This window comes from Alosa sapidissima, chromosome 24, assembly GCF_018492685.1.
Source record: "Alosa sapidissima isolate fAloSap1 chromosome 24, fAloSap1.pri, whole genome shotgun sequence".
Classification (NCBI taxonomy): domain Eukaryota; kingdom Metazoa; phylum Chordata; class Actinopteri; order Clupeiformes; family Clupeidae; genus Alosa; species Alosa sapidissima.
This window is the reverse complement of record NC_055980.1, coordinates 30,660,973-30,680,350: the sequence shown is the minus strand read 5'-3', so window position 1 is coordinate 30,680,350 and position 19,378 is coordinate 30,660,973. Positions and strand designations below refer to the sequence as shown.

Sequence of the window (19,378 nt, the reverse complement as noted above, 5' to 3'; positions counted from 1 at the left end):
TACATATTCCCACAAAACATCAATTTCCAGGAATTAACCCTTTAGGCGCCAGAGGTTTTTTTCCGAAACGATCAATTTTGACATCTTCATTTCAAAAGGCTATATCTTAAAAGTGATAAGAGATAGAGACTTTCTGTAAATTAGAGAAATATTAAGGATGACCCAAAGTGTATGTAGAGATTAAATGTTTATATCTAATTTGCATATTATGACGTCATATGGTGGCGGCCATCTTGGATTATAGAATTTTCATGAAAAGTTGCATGTTTGAATGATAAATGCACCACTTCTTTCCCCCCAAAATGTCCCTCACCTTCTGAATGCTATATTGCACAATACTGAATGCTCAGGTAAATAGTAAGTAGTGAACAAACTGTGTAAATCATTACTAATAAATGGCAGAAACAAACCAAATGCATGTAGCGGTAGACTGGCCTTTTGCTGTAGAGATTTTCCATTTACTACATACAGTAGGCACTCTGATTCCATGTATGGGGCACATATATATTATTCAGATGACACACAAACACAAGTAGACAAGACCTGTTTAGTTCAAAAGCTCATTTGCCACGGCAAGGCACAGATCAGGAGTGAGATGACGAGACAAGACAAGAGACAATGTTAGTATTTTTTTTCTTTTTGTTGATGTTTTTTGTTTTTTTTCTTAGCTGACAAAGACACACACATCACAAGGACATGAACACACAAAAAGGAACACATAGTGTACTGTATGTCCTAAATGATCAGGGAAGTAGATAGCAAATCAACAGTGTAAATCATTACTAAATGGCTGACTTTTTTTTTTTTATGTAGCAGGCCTTTTGCTGTAGAGATAATGACTCCCTATCCCTATCCATACAGGGCCGGCATTCCCATCATCTTGTGATAGACTATGCATGACCTAATGTGTGTGTGTGTGTGTGGGAGAGGGAGAGAGCGTGTCACCACCTCCACCATGCGAGCAGCATGGCCAGATCTGCCTCGCGCGCGCCGAGTGGAGAGAATTTGCGCAGCTCGGACTAGGCCTACTGTCATTCTCATTGCGACTCCCCACACTGCCACTACGTTCCCCCCTAACTGTCCTATGAGCACTTCGACCTCGTCTAACATACCCAGTGGCATTAGACAAAGGCTCCACCACGTTACGGTCGCCGCGATTGTGGAGAGGCACACGTTCAGAAGACAGAAGCTAGCGCTATGGATATTAGGCTACCTCCAGCCTCGTTCGCCACACCACTAACACCCTGCTAACTTCCCGATGAACACTCCGAACCCGTGAAACATTATTCCCACCAGTGACATTGGGCAAACGATTCAACGTTTGTGCTTGGTGTAAGCTAAACTATGGAGTAAACTCTCACTTTGTCCAGCTGCATCATTGCAAGGCAGGGACGCATCTGAAGCCTCACTAAACGAATCACCGTCATTTTCTGAAGGCAGATATTCCCCTTCAGAATCAGGGTCCGCGAATAGAAGACCCAACACTTCATTTCAGGTAAACTTTTTTGATGCCATTAGACGATAATCTAATGCAAATACTCGCTGACGTTGACAATATCGCTCTGACAAAGTGGCTCACACGCACACTAGCTCCGGTATTTCATACACTGATTGAATGCGCTGTAGCTAGAAAGTTTTGTTTAAAGCGTGTCCTTTTTTCGACTCGGGGATGACGTATGACATGTCTGCCATCTAGTGGAGTGGAAGTCGAACGAAATATGACACCCTATTTGACTAAATCGGCCGTTTTATTCAGTACCGCATCTTGTCGACTATAGTCGCCTGTGGCGCCTAGAGGGTTAACTCCTGTTCTCAGAATAAACCACCCCTCCACTGAGCTTACTGCACCTGACTGAAGCAAACCCCCCTGGCCTTTTGTGCCGTGGACTCCCATTGCCCCATAAAAGTCATCCCAATAAAAACAAAACATCTGTTGTAACTAGCAATGCTTTTTAATGAAGTACTGTTGACGAATAGAAACATTATTCTTTTTTAATCATCAGGCGAATTCGGTTACGAACATTTTCAATGGATAGTTCCATTTTCTTACATATCCGTAAGAATTCTGGATTTCTCCTTAGAATGTGTTGTATTTTCTTCTTCCTGATGCATTTTTTCTGGATATCATGTTGAAAGTCTGAGCATTGCTAGAAATTCTGGTGTGAATTTGAGTTTCCTTCGTTCACCCTGAGGACATTAAAATGTAAAAGTGTAATGCTTTTTGTCTATTAACAGTTTAATTACTAATTCATTCATTACTCCATCTCTACTTACATGAGTGCATATTGTTTCAGGAAGCAGTTGTTTTTTAGAATGGTGCTTTTTCTTTTTTGCATGACCTCCATGTTTTTCTTTCCCTTTTTCCTGTGAAACTTTCTTATCTTCTGCTACATTCTTTGGCTTTGCCTTCATAGGGTTCAAATTCTTGCTCTCTTTTTTTCTGATTTTTTGACCCTTCTGATTTGTTTTGTTCCCAGCAGACTTCTTCAGCTTTTTGGTATGGACTGTATGTTTCTGTTTGTCCTTTCTTTTCATGTTAATGGGGAGCTTGGATGGTATCAACAGCCTAAGGAACAGAGTTTATTTTTGGAATGAACAAATATTGAATTCTTGATATTATACCACTTTTAGGAATTCTACTCACCACTTCTGATTTCCTGAGGTTGTTGTGCTGTTTTAGGGACATGAGACTGTCATCCAGCACCTCTTCATGGTCAATCTCAGTGGGCCCCACTATGATTTGCATGTCTGTACTCCTCTGATCACCATCCACAGTGGATTGTAACATCTTCTGTACATGATTTAATTGGATTTGGAAGCATAACACATTGCATTTCTCAGTGAAAGGAAAATGATCCATTTGCAGGAATTTTACTATTCATTCTTGTCTGCCTTCTAAGGTTTTACCAGAATTGGACACTGACCTCCATGTCATCCTCTTGTATTTCCTCGAATATTGTTTGCAGCTTCTATCCATTAACACATATTAATTGTAAGCATAACACATTAGAAGAAACGGTAAACTCCAAAGAAACAACATACAGGAATTCCAGTCACCTCAGTCAATGTCGGTTTTGGCTGCCATGAAGTTAGAACAAGCTGTGAGAAGGTGAGGCCCACTTCATTTTCCAAATCATCATTATGTGTGTTGACCTGTCCAAAAATGCTCATCATTTGAACTGACTGTTGTTTTGTGGAATTGTCTATTCAATCACCCAAGAATTATACTTGCACAACCTGGAATAGAGCCTGCTTGTAAGATGGACCAACCTTTGAGACCATGAGACCTTCCAGATCCTCGCTGCTCTCAAAACACTCCAAGTTTATTTCTCCTTTGATTGTGCTATTGGCCTATACAACAACGTACAATATTAGACATAATGCATTTACACAAATGCTATATTACTTTCTGTAGAATGACAAATCAATTTCCACAAATACTGCATTACTTCCAATATAGCAACACCAACACCTTGAAACATACATCAACTTCCTGAATCCCAGCTGTATGAAAAACCATGATAAAATCCACAGCTATTACATCCACAATAGCAACATCAACTCCCAGGATTTCACCCTGGTCCTCACTCTTAAGCACCACACCACTGACTTTACCACAGCTGACTGAAGCATACCCGCTGAGGCTTGGAGCACAGATCCAGTCATTGCCTATGGTGCTCAAACACATTTCCACAAATGAAATCAACTTCCAGGTATTCTACTTACAGTATCCAATTCCTTGCACTTCAGTCCTTTCTGCTGTTGCCTCTGACCATCCTCAGACTCTGATGTCATCATTTTGGAAACTGTAAATGTACCTCAAATGTGAGAACATCAGTATTTATACGTATGATTCCAATGACATCATCATGCAACAGCCAATCATGTTAATGATCAACTTTTGCTTCCAAAAAAAGCACAAAAGCAAAATCAACATCCAGGAATTCAACTTGGTTCAAAAAAATTCAACAAACCCCAGAGGCTTAACACTTTAAACTTATAGCCATGGTACTTTTTTTGGTTTTCTGGTGGACAAACACATCTAAAAACATACATTTTCAGGAATTAACCCTATGGGCAACCTACATATTCCAACAAAACAACATACATTTTCAGGAATTAACCCTATGGGCAACCTACAAATTCCAACAAAACATCAATTTCCAGGAATGAACCTGCATACCTTCAGTAGAGGGTCCCTGCCTGGATCCATGTCAAAAAGTTGGAAGTTGAAGTCCAAGTTCCGGAATATCACTTGGCTACCTACCTGACTTTGCGTGCTCATTTCGCTGCATATATTCAGTAGAGGGGTCCCTGCCTGGATCCATGTCGAAACGTTGGAAGTTGAAGTCCAAATTCAGGAAGTCAGTGGAGTGGTGCTTAAGGGTGAAATCCTGGAAGTCGATGTGTTTGTCCCGCAAAAGCAACAAGCCTCATGGCTATATGTTAAAAGTGTTAAGAGTGAGAACCAGGGTTAATGTTTTAAAGATTGAAACAGTAGTGTTTTAAATGTATTTTATATATATTTACATAATTTAACATAGCACAGGCAGAGAAACTCTTGCTATTTTGCAATTTTTAACATTGAGCTATATTATTAAGCATTAACATAATTAAGCATGTGTAAACTGAAAGTATGAGTATTAACTAAAAAATATGAGCAAAGGCTAAGCATTGGCCAGCAGTAAACCCTTGCTATTTTTTTAACATTATTAAGCATTAACATTATTAAGCATTAACATTTTTAACTTTATTAAGCATGTGCAAACTGAGCATTGGCTAGCAGTAGTTATAATCCCTAGGAGTCAGTCAGACTGGGATCCTGAGTCTGAATGAGAGTCAGACCCAGACTGGGATCCCGAGTCAGACCTAGACTGGGATCCCAAGTCTGAGTGAGAAGCAGACCCAGACTGGGATCCCGAGTCTGACAATGACAAAGTCCAAGACCCCGACTCTGACCCTATATCCTTCCCCTGGCCTATGTCCTTCTCCCCCTCACCCTCCATGGAAACCTCACCCATGTCCTTCTGTCCCTTATCTGTACAATCCTCACCCATGTCCTCTCCCTCACCCTCCATGGAAACCTCACCCATGTCCTTCTGTCCCTTATCTGTACAATCCTCACCCATGTCCTCTCCCTCACCCTCCATGGAAACCTCACCCATGTCCTTCTGTCCCTTATCTGTACAATCCTCACCCATGTCCTCTCCCTCACCCTCCATGGAAACCTCACCCATGTCCTTCTGTCCCTTATCTGTACAATCCTCACCCATGTCCTCTCCCTCACCCTCCATGGAAACCTCACCCATGTCCTTCTGTCCCTTATCTGTACAATCCTCACCCATGTCCTCTCCCTCACTCTCCATGAAATCCTCACCCATGTCCTCTCCCTCAATGGAACCCTCCCCCATGTCCTTCCCTTCCTGACCCTCAGTTAGTATTTCTTCGACATCCTCCTCTCCATTACCAGTCCTCCTCACAAGTTCCTCATCTGTATCCTCCTGATTATCCAGTTGTGCCTGTCCCTGCTCTGCTGTTTTGCCAACTATTATTGCAAAATGCACTATTAAAAAGTTGTTTTGAAAGAAATGGGTTAGGGTTAGGCACAGTATCTATTTACACTCTAATAGACATACCTTGTTTTTTCTGGCGGGGCTTTACTGTATCCATTAAAGCCTTTAAGATGTCAAGGCGTATTTTCCTCGCATCTTTTGGTGTTGGTTCAGGACCAACAACATAATATTTTGATGCCGTTTTTGGATCGTGGCACATTGCTTTGTTTAGGTTAGTCCTGTCTTTGGGTGAGAGAGCTTTGTCTGCCTGCAGGAGAGTAAGAGAACATTTTCACCAATGGCAACAGGTATGTATGTATGTATGTATGTATGTATGTATGTATGTATGTCATGGAATATGTATGCTCATGCTGTTATTACAGAATAGCCACTATTGATAAAGGTAACATACCCATGTTGAGATCACTGTTCGGAAATCACCGAGGGTTGGTGCCCCTGGAAGCCCAAACTCCCTCCAAACCTTTGTCACATGGACCCCTATCTTAACCATTTCCTGGCCATTTCTTGTAAAAAACAGGACCTTCGGTGCTTTATCAAAACCAGGTAGGGTTGACCTCAAGCACACAAAGGCCCTAAGGCGGTCCATCAGGTATTTGGACACTGACACCATTGCTGGGCCAAATGCCTCGAGAGTTATGATCAGCTACCTGAGAACGTTAAACATTTACATTTAGAAGACCTTTTTATCTAAAGCATCTTACTCATCTGTTAATGACAGGGACAGTGCCCATGGAACAATTGCAGTTGTTGTTGGGGGCAGCGGAGGGTTGAAGTGGGCACGGCTGAAGTGCCCTTGAGCAAGGCACCTAACCCCTCACTGCTCCCCGAGCACCGCTGTTGTTGCAGGCAGCTCACTGCACTGGGATTAGTGTGTGCTTCACCTCACTTTTTGCTGTATGTTTCACTGATTCATGGATTGGGATAAATAAATAGACCAAATTTCCCTCAAGGGATCAAAAGCGTATATATATTTATACAGTTGCAGGTTTGAGTCCTGCTCTGCCTGACCCCATTGAGGTGTCCTTGAGCCTCTGCCACTTGTGTATGAATATGTGTATGAGAAGCAGACATTATAAAGCACTTATACTCACTCTGATTGTGAAGGACTTTTTATAAGGCTGGGCATTCATTACGTCATCTGTGGTCATTCCCAGGAAAACACATTTTCTGTGTCCTGTTGTGGCCACCATATCTCCTACTAGCAGTCCTGCCACTTTGGCCAGGCAGGCAGAGCTGCCTGGGTTAAGGGTGAGGTCATCTATGGCCTGCGGCAGTGCAGCTTCAGCCATGTGGATGAAATTTAAAAGGTCCTCACTTTGAACAAGTTTAGCTGTGGAAACAAGGATAGATTACACTACAAGATCACAGAGTTCAAACAAATCACTTACAAATCACTTATATACTGGCACTGAAACGTACCACTTTTTTTTATTTTGTGCTCCATCCTCTGGAGGACGATATTGGCCCCTGAGCCCTTTTTCCAGTGTGTAAGCTTGTCAAGTATGCATGTAATAGCCTTTGAGCTCATCCTGACTTTTGGCACATTACCCATTCTAACAAATTTCAGGAATGCCTCAACGTCCATTATAACATGTTTTTGGCTGGTTGGTTTCAATCTCCCATTGAGACTTTTCAGGTATCTGATGACCAAACATTGAATTGATGAGCGCTCCAAATGTATAATAAATGTAATGATTTCAATTTGGAGAAAACAAATCAGAGCTACGTACCCATTGAGCTTAACCATGTCATTCAAAAAGACTAGGGTGCAATTTATGTCCCCGTCATGCCCTGACATGTAGTGGAGGAACTTTTTTACATACGATCTCCTCTGTTTAATATTTTTCAGGGCTTTGCGGGATTGGTTGGGGCCTAACAGGCTGGCCTCGAACAAGTCCAGAACATTATCTAAAAAATAGTTAGAATAAAGAAGTGTGTGACTTAGTCCTGCAGTCAATCTATCGATCTTAAGCTCTTTGGAAACAACAGTAATACTCACCCATGTTGGGTGTGAGGCTCTTTTCTGAAGATCCTTTGGCCAGTGGAGAGGCTGGTGTTTTGGGTGGAGAGGCTGGTGGGTTGGGATCCTAGCTGGCAGGAGATCCTGGTTCAGATGGTGGAGGGGCTGTAGGCTCTGTGGAGTGGAGTGTGGACTGTGGAGTGCTGGGAGAAGATGGGCTGGGCATGGGCTGTTGGATGGAAGTGGAAGGATTACTGGATGGAGGTGCTAAAGTGTCGGTGGAGGTGAGTGGACGGGCATCTGGAGGAGTAATGGCCTTCAGAGCCTTCCAGGGCATCGCCACACTTTTCTTCACTGCTGTAAGCTCCCTCATGATGTACTCCATGGTTGGTTCAGGAGCCAATTGTGGAGGTGGTGTTGGTGGCAGTGGTGGAGGCTGGTTGTCGGCTTCAAGGGTATGAAGTCTCTCGGTGATGGCCACTTTTTTAGCCCACTTCATGTATTTATTTAGTGCTTTGCCCTGTGAAATAAATTATTTTAGAATGAAATGCAATGTAAACATGAATTTTATGTGTATTACTAAAATGTTTTAAGTGCATACCGTTTTGCCATGTTTATTTATTAGGTGTTTATCCAATCGGACATAAGGTTTGCCAGTTTTACAACTGGTTATTGGGCACCGGAGCTTCCCTCCAAATCGGAGGGTTTTTTGGCTAATGATAAGCCGTCTCTGATCCTTGTCAGTGATGTTGTGATGGTCCCTTAGGTGCCGGGAAAGGGGTGCATATGCGCCGTCGCAATGTGGGCAGTTCTTTTTAACCTATGGTAAGGAAAGGCATAATGATTTGATCAATTTCCCCAGATGGTGCAAGAATTCAAATGAGCTACGCTACACCTACATCCAGGTAAGTAACAAAATCCTTATAAATCATATGCATTTCACAGATTTCCAGGTATGTCTATTTCCAGGAAGGCTACGGCTACATCCAGGTAAGTAACAAAATACTGAAAGATCACATACATTTCACAGATTTCCAGGTATGTCTATTTTCAGGAAGGCTACGGCTACATCCAGGAAAATAACATAAAAATTAAAGATTATGTGAATAATGCTGATTTCGAGATTTGTCTATTTCCAGGAAGGCTACGTCAACATCCAGAAAGGTAACATAAAATCCTAAAAGATAACAAGCACCTCACAGATTTCTAGGTATGTCATTTTCCAGGAAGGCTACATCCAGGAAAATGACATAAATGACTTTTCTCACAAAGGTATATTAACATTCAGTAAAGCCACATCATCTTCACAAAACACCACATTTTTGAAAACCTATGCATATTAGTTGTACAAAATCTACATCAATTACTTGAGATGGTACCACAATTATTAAGTAGCTAGACTAGACCACTTGAAATCCCTGTCAAAAAGATGGTCTTACCTTTATTGCTGTAATCTCACAAATGACACAGGAGGTGAAAAGCCTCTCAATTTATAGGGGTATGGTTAACCACACCTTCTAATTTGGACAAGCCAACGAGCTTAATTCCAGAAATGGAATGTCTATTTTCAGGAATGGAATGTCAATTTCCAGGAATGGATTGTCAATGTCAAACCAGGAAAATTACATAAAAACCATAAAGATCACATGAATTTCATTGCTTTCCATGTATGCCTATTTCCAGGAAGGCTAAATCTACATCCAGATAAGATTATGTGAATTTCACTGATTTCCAGATTTGTTTGTTTCCAGGATTGTTATGTCAGCATCCAGAAAAGTAACATAAAATCCTAAAAGATAACAAGCACTTCACAGATTTCCATGTATGTCTGTTTCCAGGAAGGCTATGTCAGCATCCAGAAAAGTGGAGTACTCAATAAAGAATCAGGCAAAGTTAACTATGTGTTTTTTATTTGTAATGTTGAGTTCTAATCTTTCATAGTTTTAGAATGCCATTTTTGAATAGCAGAATCATCACGATCACATAAATGAACATAACGAGGCAGACCATCAGTAAAATCGTAGCCACGGTCAATGGATCACATGAGCATCTGTAAGAGAGAAAAAATACTTAAAAAATCACTAGATTCATAGTAAGCAAAATGTTCCGATGTATAACAATAAAAATCACACTTGCCTACAGGATCTTTCTTCATTATTCATTGGGGTCTGTGGCTGTAGGTGGCCTTCATTGGGGTGCACCTCTCGCACCAACACCCTCACTGGCACTGCATAATAAAGGTGGACAAAGTATTCCTGGAATCAGACAATATTATGCATGTAATAAATGTTGATAATGTTAAAGGCCACATACCTGACATTATTGCATTGATGATTTGTTGAGTTGAGTCAGGTTGGATCATGGATCTTGAGGAATCCTCACAGACTGCAATTTGTGTCATATCTATTCGCTTCAGAGTATTTTATAGCAAAAACTTAACATCTGCATGATGTCATCAAGGGCTATTAGCCAATAGAACACCATGAACTGATTCCACATTTTCATCATAACTTCCAAAATCAGGTAGGTGATATTCCGGAATATGGACATCCAACTTCCACCTTTTTGACATTCCGAAATATGGACATCCAACTTCCACCTTTTTGACTTAGGGACCCTCCACTGCAGGTCTGCGGGGAAATAAGCACTGACAGTCAGGTAGTTGATATTCCGGAATATGGACATCCAACTTCCACCTTTCTTACTTAGGGACCCTCCACTGCAGCTCTGCGGGGAAATGAGCACTCAAAGTCGGGTAGTTGATATTCTGGATGTGCACTTCCATATTCCATCTTTCTGACTTAGATCCAGGTAGGCACTCTCTACAACATGTCTGCGGGGAAATGAGAACTCAAAGTCGGGTAGTTGATATTCCGGAATATGGACATTCACCTTCCACCTTTCTGACTTAGGGACCCTCCACTGCAGCTCTGCGGGGAAATGAGCACTCAAAGTCGGGTAGTTGATTTTCCGGAATATGGACATCCAACTTCCACCTTTTTGACTTAGGGACCCTCCACTGCAGGTCTGCGGGGAAATGAGCACTGACAGTCGGGGAGTTGATATTCCGGAATATGGACATCCAACTTCCACCTTTTCGACTTAGATCCAGGGAGGCACTCTCTACAACATGTCTGTGGGGAAATGCGCACCCAAAGTCGTTTAGGCAGCCAGGGGATATTCCAGAACTTGGACTTTCATAGTCCACCTTAATATTTCCAGAAAAACATCATCAACTTCCAGGAAATCAAACTTAGTTCAGGTGACCTCTTGTGGCCATTTAATGGTATTACATAAAATATTTTATAAAAAATATAAGAACACATTTTTTTTTTTTTAAATTACATTTTTGGGAAGCACAAATGAAGAAGTATTTGTCATATTTTTCCCATTAAATTTTGTTGCAAAATAGTTAAATATGTGGAATTCCAACTTTTCGACAGTTAGCGTGCGAGATTTAGAAGCCCTCATTGGAGGTAAAGGGATGCACCTACTTACATTCGCTAACCTCGGAAATACGTTCAAAATGTTGGAAAATTTCCTGAAAAAGACAAATATTTCCTGGAATTAGACATAAAATTCCATAATATCAGAGGCAGGCTAACGAAACGCTAGAGATTGTTGCAAATGTGTGTATAATGGCAGAGCCGGCAAAGAAGCAGCGAAAACCCTTGACGGAAGACGCAAAGAAAAGGAAAACAGCTTCAGACCGAGCGAGGGGGAGTTTCGTAGAGAAAAAGCATCAGGCTTGCCTGGTGTCCCTTAATGTGTTGAATTAAACTGTTATTTTCTTGTTTTTATGTTTATTTTTAAGTTATTAGCCTGGGTTCTGCAGTGGTGGGTAAGCCTACGTAGAACTATCTATCTCTAAAATGTCAGAAATGAGTTTATCCACTTTTTGGCAGCCTCTGCCGCTGTGCAGTCCACCTAAGGTCACCGAATTTATAGTAGCCTAAACCGACATCTTTTACCACTACACCCTTATTTATGACAGTGAAAAGCGAAACTTTCTAATGCACACATCTCTCGTTTGTTGACCCCTGCGTCAGAATGCGAAGGTCAGGGATTTACATGCAAGTGTATTGGACAGCTTTATGCTTTGAAAAGCAACGATGAGGGATTTACATTCAGGTCTATGGACCGTCGTCCAGGTGCGACGCAAAAGGGGGTACCTTTTTCTTTCGATTATTGACGACAAGGGTCAGTGACCAAGCCGCAGTGCGCTTAAACACTACCAAGCACAACAACAAAATATCCGGTGACAACTTAATGGAATGCTTTGAATATTTCTGATCGGCAAAAAGTTACATGTCCAATTTTAGCTTGAGTGCAATACTTACGTGGAGGAGTCAAAAAAACGCAATGGTGCTTGGGATCTTCCCATAACATGATGTAGACGATCTGTTGACGTTGATTGGCCGACATCAAACAGGCTATGCAAGAATTATGCAATTTTTACAGTAAAAATCATAAGCCTACTACTAGGCCTACCGGTAGCTTATTATTATTATTATTATTACAAAGCCCACAGCGCGAATCGCTTGTTGGTTGACCCCCTGCATCAAAATCCGAAGTTGAGGGTCTGGCCAATTGGTAGCCTAAAAAATGCAAGATAGCGCCAGTATCTAGTCAAGTTATTTGTCATCTACGCCAAGAAAACCAAAATTTTCCAGCAGGCGTAAACTGTAAATCTCAATCGCAAGCACATCTCTCCTTCGTTGACCGCAGTGTTAGAAGGCGACGGTGAGGGTTTTACATTCAAGTCAATTAGACAGCCCTATGCGTTAAAAAACAACGACGAGGGATTTACGTTCAGGTCTATGGGGCGGCCTTCATCGTCCAGTAGCGACGCAATGGGGGTACCTTCCGCTTCAACAGTTGACGACAAGGGGCAGTGACCAAGCCTCAATATGTGATGACTAGGGGTGAGACTGTGTTGGACTTGTCCCATACATTGCTGAGCAGCCCCAACCGCTCCACAACTGGACAAGGGATTCCCTGCAAAAAGAAAGGATATTTCAACTCTTCCCCGTGTGGAATATACTCAATGCTCCAATGCCAGTGTTAGGGGCAGCGCAGATCAGAGTCATCCTCCAGGAACTGCATCAGCGCAATGCTGAGATTCCGATCCACCCTCTCCAGGGGAGAACCCCGCCAGGCCTTTTAAAGGGTGGGAGGACTCCCAGCCACCTGGCACAGGAGCTAGCCTTTAAGGATGGCTTTGTCACCCCCATGGTCTTCAGAAGGGCCAGGACCATGGTCACCTCCTCAGGGGGCATTGTAGCAGAGGCCCTGAAAGAGTGCTTTCGGTCCCTTGCGCTCTGGTACTTCCCAGACATTAAATTCTTGGATGTACGGAATGCAAAACGCGTCACCTGGGATTTCCACTCGTATGTAGAGCTCCACCCAGAGGAGATCCAGCCATCCTCTGCAGCAGGGATGGTTGGGAACATCTGCGTTGAGCTGGAGCAGAGAGGCCTTACATACAGGAAGAACCTTGACGTATATAAAGAACACGGTATGCCATGGTTGGCACCGGTCATTGACCGGATTCCGTCCTCCATGGCATCAACCAAGGTCTTTAAAGTCATGGTGTTTGTCTCCTGTGTGGCCCTAATACAGAGTGGGGTCTTCATTGACTATCAGGAGCTGAAACGGCTCATGGACGACCTGGAGGTGAACCAGGCACGGCTCCAGCAATTCCAGATTATGGGTAACACCACACTCAAAAAGGTCAGCACACATCATGTCCTGAGGCTCCACGATAGTGTGCCGACAAAGCTGGATGTAAGAGCTGAGCCCTCAAAGGCCACATGGGGACATGAGGACCCACCTCATGCACAGGAGCTCAACCTCATCAATTTGAACCACGACATAACGGCCAAAGAAGCGTATCGGCTGTATGTGATTGAATACGCCAAACATAGCATCAGCGTGCGTTCCTTCAGGGCCTTTGAATCAAAGCACCAAAGGATGATTGCTTGAGTTGAGTTTTGTATGAGGGAGTGTGTTGTTGGTGGGTTGGTGTATTGTGTATGGGCGTATGTGGGTGGGTTAGTTTGTTGTGTATGGGCGTATGTGGGTGGGTTAGTGTGTGTCTGTGGTGGTGGGTGAGGTGAAAGCAAAAAAAAAAAAACAACAGGAACTCTACCTTGCTGTGGTGTTGGGGCTTACAGGCCTGGGCCCAACTAAAGAGTTCCAAACAATTTTCTATTACTTACTCATACTTACAGAACTTAGTATTCCTACCTACCACATTAGTAGATCATCCATATAGCTAAGTTAAACCCTTAGTAAAAAAAACTAGTGTCACAAAAAGTTGGTACCAATCAACTCCAAATGGTCTGAAACGTACTCCTATACACTTTCTGTAACCATGATTTTGGCCTCAACCTCGTTTCAACGGGGAAAATAGTTTTTTGCGAATATCTCTGGAACGAAAGGTGCTAGCTCAAATTTTTCCGCCTCCCCAAAACCGACCTCAAGGAAGCCGCAGGAGTTGAAATTTTGTTTCTACGACCTTCCGTTCTCGAGATACAGCGATTTTAAAGTTTATTTCCGGTTTTTCACCAACTTCCGGTTATCACAGGAAGTCAAGGGTGGTTTCAAAAGAAGCATGCAGAGGTTTTCGCTTGGTTTTCATCCCCTATCCTAACCCAGTCCCAATTCCAAACCCCAACTTCTCTCAGCCCCAATTCCATACTACACAGTTATTACACGGTTATTACACAGTTATTACACATTTATCACACAGTTATATTACACACTTATTACAATGTTATTACTTTATTTTTTTACACCTAGTCTACACCAATACACACTTTGTTTTTGTTTGTTTTCTCTATGTCCTTTTATAACACATACTACCCTCCGACACAAGACAGGTTTTCCCTCACTCCCAGCACCAGTCTGTTCCGAACCAATTGGCCAGCGTACTCTAGGCGATCTTGCCCTCTAAAAGATCATTTTCCCCTCACCTAACCCTAACACAACCTGGTGCCCCATTACCAGTACTTCAAAAAGCATGTGGACTTCAATGACTACTCAGACAAAGGTATCAAAGCCTTTACAAATTATTTCGGACGAACAATTGCAAATCTTGGGGGGCTATTATGAATTATGACATACTATTATGAGTGAAGCCCAGTCCACTTCTGTAGCACAAGGACACCTACAAAACCATTGCAGCTAAAATCATGAACGAGGTTGCACTAAACTTCAGAGAGCAACTTGGGATGTTGAGAGATATAGATTTAAGAAGGCCAACCATGATGCAATGTCTGTCCAGGACTGAAAATTTTTCAGTGTTATTCCAAGATCTAGAACTCATTATGGAGCTGCTACAGCGTGCAATTTAGTCTGCAAACGATAGTGATGATGTTGTCACCCTTGTCTCAACAGTCACTAGATTTGGCCAAAAGCAAAACTTTTGCACTTACCTTGGAATCCTGAGACATGAGGAAATTACTTCCATGTCCATCCATATTGCATGCAGCATCACACCAAAAGACAAAGACATGCACCTCTTCTGGTCACGCTATGGTTTGGACTGGTTGGTCCTGCATGCAATTTCTATAGTGTACTAGGCATGCATGAAGCCGTAAATGTACAAACCCGACTGCAGAAACGCTCCGTGGACCTGCGCAAACCTCTTCTGGATGTTTTGGCCCAAAGTCCTTTGAGGTTCTTTCAAATGTATCTAAACGCTCCCCACCACAATTTCAACACCAAAGCAGTTCATCCCATTAGTGGGCAGATTACTCTGTGCAACCTGCAGCACCAGTCGGTGAAAGCAACAATGGCCAGGGCTGTGGATTCATACTTGGAATGCCTGCAGGACTTAGAGGTTAAGATGAGGGGGCAATTCAGTCTCCATTTTGAGTATGTAACGTACCTGGATCGTTCATGGGGCATACCCCGTCATTTTAGAGCAGAGGATTTTATCAACACTCCAGCCTTAGAGACCCTTTTCAAGTCAAACCCTCTTGTTGTGCCTTTTATGGACAAGGATGACTGCAAAGTCATTGATGTCTTGAATGATGTATTGAAGTATTTTATCTCCTTGACCTTGCTGTTGAAAAGGCAGGCAGAGGAGGTTGTGCTTCATCCTGGAAGGCATTTCAGTTGGAGCTAGCATGTGAAGAATTTGTCTTTGGCCATCCACTGTCACACCATGATACCCACTACAGTGCATCCTTGGGCACTTCCACAACCAGTGAAACGAGCATAACTAAATCTAGGGGCTTCATAGGGTTAGCCCCTTTCAACAGTGCCTCTGTGGGTGACAATCCTCCCCCTGTGTCGACATGGTCAGGCAACCAGCAGCTTGCTCTGAGAGTCAGGAGACTGTTTCCACAAACCAATGTTTTGGATGCTGCTCCTTCTATAACAATGCTCCGTGTGGTTCTAGCAGATCTCTACAACACAGCTCCAGCGTATGTTCCCTGGAATGTGCTGCAGGCCAAAAAACTAATGAGGGCTGTTACTGTTGAATTTGGCTGACCAAATTGGCCAAAACTTCAACTTTGCATTCCCTCACACCTTTAACAGAGAAAAAGAAATGGTTACAGAAGGTGGGCATGATGTCGTCAAGTGTCTGACTCTGGGGTTTCATGAGCTTGAGCTCACTTATTTCCCAAAGGTTGGACACTTCGACAAACACAAAAATAAGAATGTCTATAGGACTGCCAACCTTTATGTGGCATTGCATTCTGCCAGTTCAGCACCTCCGAAAGAAGCCCAATTGCAAGTCTTGCAGGAGACATATGCACTGAAATGGAGCGCAGAGGTCTCTTATACTCACATAACTTGCAGAAGTATAGACTTGATGATACGCCCAAAAGCTGACCCAGGTGACTTTCCTTAGCTGCATTGGTATGCGAATGAATGGTGATTACATTGATTACCTGCATCTGAAGGAGCTAGCAGCAGACATGCCACTTGCGCAGTTCACACTGCAAAAGCATCTGGTCTTGGGGGAGGATCTCCTTGAGAAAGTCACAGCTTTGCGAGTCTGGAAGCTCCACAAAACCATTCCATACCGGATGAAACGATCTTCTGCTCCTTTATCATCAATGAAGAGCAATGAAAAGAGGGATGTGGGCGGTATGACCAAATATTTATATCACGGTATTTTTCAAAATTCTTACGGTTTCACGGTATATGACGGTATTTTTTTCCATGCATAATCAGATGTTCACAGCATTTTCTACAGGTTGAGAGAGGAATTGCTGCAGTACTTTGACTAAGGATGGTCTATTTTACTGTCATGATGTAGAATAACTCCACACTAGTGGTAATGCAGTTTTGCATGGCCCCAGAAAATTATGCTGTTTACAAAGAGCCACTCATGATAAGACAATTGCAGTCAAAATACTTTACCGTGCAAATTTCACAAACATCTTGTATAAAACCAATACAAAAAGTAGTACAACTTGCAATAATTATACTTTTTTGAAAATTATACAATTTAAGGCGAGACACTACAGGTGAATAGGGTAAAATTTTAAAATAATACACATCACCATGAAACTTCCTCAGTTGATTACTTACACAAGTATGAACAAAAAATGTATTAGAAGTTTTTGAAATTCGAATGTCTAATTATGCAAATTAGGCATTATCTCATTAAATATGGGCAAATATGCATATATTTTCGGTAGATAGATCTGAACATATGATAAAGCCAGGTACAAAATTATTTTTTCATTTTGTTTGCATACTAGATAAAAATAAAATTACAGAGGGATTTCAGGATATCTGCTTTCATTACCTAGGAAATCAGAATATACTGTCCATAGCCTTAAAAAATCGATTTTTGCCATATATTTTTGATTAAAATGTCACATAAATCAGGCCAGGAATGATTTATTAACAAATCCCTCTGTAAATATCTTCAGAACACTGCTAAGTGTATATCTGGAAAGTTTGGTGTAGATAGGTGCTACATAGGCTGAGATGTTTCTACTGGAAAATGAGAAAAACTCAATTTGAGAAAACAGCCTTGGAACACAGCCAAGAGATTCCGTTCTCAGCCTAGACTCGCCTTTGAACTTTCGCGATTGGTTGCGGTTACAAAGGAAGTGTCCATATTTGGATAGCACAACGTCATGCAGGAAAAACAGAGCTTTCCAACGGTACTACACATGTTATGTTTTGTAGCACGGTCGCGGTAGAGCATGAAACGTTAGAAGAGTAACTTTTGGTGAATTTAGGAGAAATATACAGGCGCGAGTAGACAAAATGTAATGAAATAAACACCTAAATGTGTAAATCGGGCTTTGTTGGTGTAGTAGTGTGAAAGAATACATGCTAAGGTAGCAAATTAGCCCAAAATCTCGAAATTGACCAGTGCATGAAAAAACGATGTTTTCACCTGCCGTGTCTCGCCTTAAAATAAAAGCTCTCTGCTAATATGCTTACTCTGTCAAATAGGCCTATCAGAAACATTCCGTGAGCTTAGAATTATAAGGTTCTATCTCCACTTTTGGTCGAAATTGAGTTTTTGACATAATCTGATCCATTAGGTGTTTATTAATGCCTGTGTGATGTTATTTTTGTATACAAAATATTTTTTAGTTAGTTATTAATAAAATAAAAAGGTTCCATCTCACAAAACATAAACCGAGTTGGGATTATAAGGTTCTATCTCCAGTAGATTCAATATCCAATCAAAACCCTGAATGAACACAGACGGACCAATCAAATCCCACAGCTTGGACACAGAGCTAAGGGCTGGACATTAGCCTGCCCTGGACATCTGAAGCCGGCGATGGCGACCAAAAGACTTAAATGTACAGACACCACTAGAAGAGATCGGTAAGTTGAAGCACATAGAGCTGGTATATAATACTAAATTTACAAATCATTAGCTATCTAATGTAAACCAGCTTGTTTGCCAAGGTAGCTAGCTAGCTAGCTTAGCATTAGCGAACATTAGCTTGCTAGCAAACGTTAGAATTAGCTTGATAGCTCACCAACAGCTCGCTTACAGTTTTGCACCTGTAAATCTCTGTATGTGACAAATAAACATCCTTGTATCCTTGTAGATGGGCAGCTGCAGCTTAGCTAACATAACGCCAATTTCTAACTTTACTCCCCTTCCATAAATGCAAGCTAGCTAGCTGCTAGCTTTTTAAACTAGCTAGATTATTGGTGTCTTAATGACTGCAGCCTAACATAATGCCAATTTCTAACTTACTCCCCTTCCATAAATGCAAGTTAACTAGCTTTTTAAGATTGCTAGATTATTGGATATTGATAAAAGTTGCCCCATTTATATCAGGATGATAATTAAATTGTTTTTTGTTACAGAAATGATGATAGTGGTGGAAGTCCTCCAAAGGGAGTGGGAGCGGCAAAGAGGACAGTATCTAGTGGTGGGTACTTCTATAGATGGGTGGAATTTCTGTTGTATTTACCATGCCTTTGTTTGTAAAATACCCAAACTATGTTATCAGTGTCATAAAACAAAATAATAAACTGACACATTATTATAATATTGGATCATGTAATAATAAAGAATCTTTAGCTTCTGTTGGCTACTGCTGGGGTTATGTTTTTGCAGGTTTGATGGGCAGTGATGCTCGAGTTGCACAGATGTTTTCAGACACTACTATGTAGGCAAACATGCCACTGTCAGTGTCTACACTAAGAAGTACTTAATCAATAGGCCTATTTGACTGTTTATCCTGTTCAGTCTTCATAAGGAAAATGATGGTAGTAGTCCTGGACAGTGCCTCAGTGGGTCCAGTACCAGTTAAGCCATGCAGATTGTCCTGGTATAGATGATTATATGAGTATTCTGCAAAATGTATGTCTCACCATTAGTTACTTTCCTGTAAAT

The 19,378-nt window shown here is 41.8% G+C and overlaps 1 long non-coding RNA gene across 1 annotated transcript; it reads left to right on the top strand.

Moving 5' to 3' along the window:
* Positions 1 to 18,085: 18,085 nt before the first annotated feature.
* LOC121699827 lies at positions 18,086 to 19,067 on the top strand. The gene is made up of 2 exons (XR_006027048.1): positions 18,086 to 18,351; positions 18,847 to 19,067. It is a non-coding gene; the product is annotated as an uncharacterized LOC121699827 (long non-coding RNA).
* The last annotated feature ends 311 nt before the right edge of the window (positions 19,068 to 19,378 follow it).